The sequence below is a fragment of the Suncus etruscus genome, chromosome 1, assembly GCF_024139225.1.
Source record: "Suncus etruscus isolate mSunEtr1 chromosome 1, mSunEtr1.pri.cur, whole genome shotgun sequence".
In the NCBI taxonomy this organism is placed as follows: domain Eukaryota; kingdom Metazoa; phylum Chordata; class Mammalia; order Eulipotyphla; family Soricidae; genus Suncus; species Suncus etruscus.
The window spans coordinates 91,302,615-91,304,606 of NC_064848.1; the positions used below are offsets into that span (position 1 = coordinate 91,302,615).

At 37.2% G+C, this 1,992-nt stretch overlaps 1 non-coding gene across 1 annotated transcript; it reads right to left on the reverse strand.

The window, feature by feature from the left end:
• Positions 1–1,445: 1,445 nt before the first annotated feature.
• On the reverse strand, positions 1,446–1,585 carry LOC126032873 (small nucleolar RNA SNORA48). The gene has a single exon (XR_007504039.1). It is a non-coding gene; the product is annotated as a small nucleolar RNA SNORA48 (small nucleolar RNA).
• Between the last annotated feature and the right edge of the window lie 407 nt (positions 1,586–1,992).

Sequence of the window (1,992 nt, forward strand, 5' to 3'; positions counted from 1 at the left end):
TTTCTCTTCCATTCCAGACTATGCAAAGGAATAATTGGGTCAGAAAGGCAATCTGAGGATGACTATAAAGAGCTGAAATGACATGACCCACAATGTGGGCAATCAAAAATAAGTGGCTTATCATTGTTCTAATTGTTCCATACAGGCAGAGTAGGCAGATGGGTGGCCACAAAAATGAAAACAATTGAAATGTTGAAGATTTAAATGAAGAGCTCTAGGAAAATCCAAGTACAAGGATGCTGGGTTTTTTCTGTTTTGGAATTTTTCTTCCCACCCTCAAACCCATCTTACCTCAGAATATGAGCTTCTAAGACTTGTTCACTGTTACTCCCGAGTGCCTGGGGGAGCATGACAGCTAAGGGGTATGTAGTAAATATTTGTTGAATGTATGGTTAACTAAACTGGCTTACTGTCTTGGAGAAATAAAAAGCCAACTAAATTACTAAAGCCATTCTGTTTTTTGTTTGTTGTTTGTTTTTGGTCTTGGTTTTGGTTTTTTTGGGTCACACCTGGTGATGCTCAGAGGTTACTCCTGGCTCTGTGCTCAGAAATCACCGCTGGCAGGCTCAGGGGACCATATGGGATGCCAGAATTCGAACCACTGTCCGTCCTGGATTGGCCGCGTGCAAGGCAAACGCCCTACCCCTGTGCTATCTCTCCGGCCCCACTAAAGCCATTCTGTATTGAAAAGCAATCACTATTATTTCTCCAGTGCTAGGCATTTCAGTTCTCATATTGCCACACATGCCAATAAAAGCAGAGACAACTCTTTATCTTCCTGATTCACCATCATTATTTCCCCCACCTTCAACTTCCACTCCCAATATGGAAAGATGTTCATATTGGATCCCAACCCCAGCTCTCAACATGATTTCCCCACATCTCATTTCACATAGTGTGACATCAACCTTTTCTTCCCTGCAAGGAGCTTTTTTCAGCAACATTTAAGTTACTACTAACTTTGGTGAATTTTTTTTCCCTCAGCATGTTAATACAGGTCAAGTCTAAGTGAAAAGCAGAAGCAAGGGCTATAGATACTTGGGTCATTCCTGGTAAATACTCCATGACTTCCAGAATTCCATCCGAACCATCAGCCATTCATGTGTATTTATTGCCTTGAAGTGTTCCATGATATTATTCAGCAAAGCTCCAAAATGACAGTAACTTCCTGCAGTGACACTTAGATATTTCCCTGGATTGATGTAGCCTTGGCACAATGTCTGATTATAGTAGTTTTTTTTAATATTGCATTTGTGAAGTCTATTCAATTTATAACTGGGAACCTTAGCTTCTGGATAACAATCTTTTTTTTAATTAGACAATACTAAAAAAGATACCACACTATAGCTTGCTTTATCAAAAAATGGAGTCAGAAATGTAGACAATTCATGGTCTTTTAAGTCTTTTGTTTCATAGTTATTTTTAGAAATTATAGACAGTTTTAAAAGTGTTCCCCAAGCATGAAATAGCTTTGCCACCAATCCAGACATCAAGCTATGTCGAACAAAGGATCATCAGCTTTACCACTGACTGATACAAGAGCAAAACCACCAATGAGGTGTGTCTTTGTTCATTTTCAGGGGCAGGTAAACTTATTTAGAAATGTATAGAGATTTTTTAATACTACAGACTAGATATTATTGGATCACTAATATCCACAAGATTTAAAATTTTTAAACCATTTCTCTCACCCAAGTCCCAAAGCTCATGTAGAGTCTCTAACATAGGGACTTGCTCTCAGTCTTTATTGATAGGTTCTGCTTTATATGATTGAAAACATTTATTAATCAATGGAACATGGTAAATATAAATAATGACCTCTGTTTCCTTCAGATTAATATGAAGGAAGCAGTTCCAAAATACAATCAAAAGCATCAACAAATTTGTAAATTATCTTAGTTATGAAGAAATCAAGTTTTTTGAATACCAAGTTAAAATTTTTTGGTGTATCTTCTTCTTTAATCAATTTGCTGCCTTTTCTTTTTGTCTTCA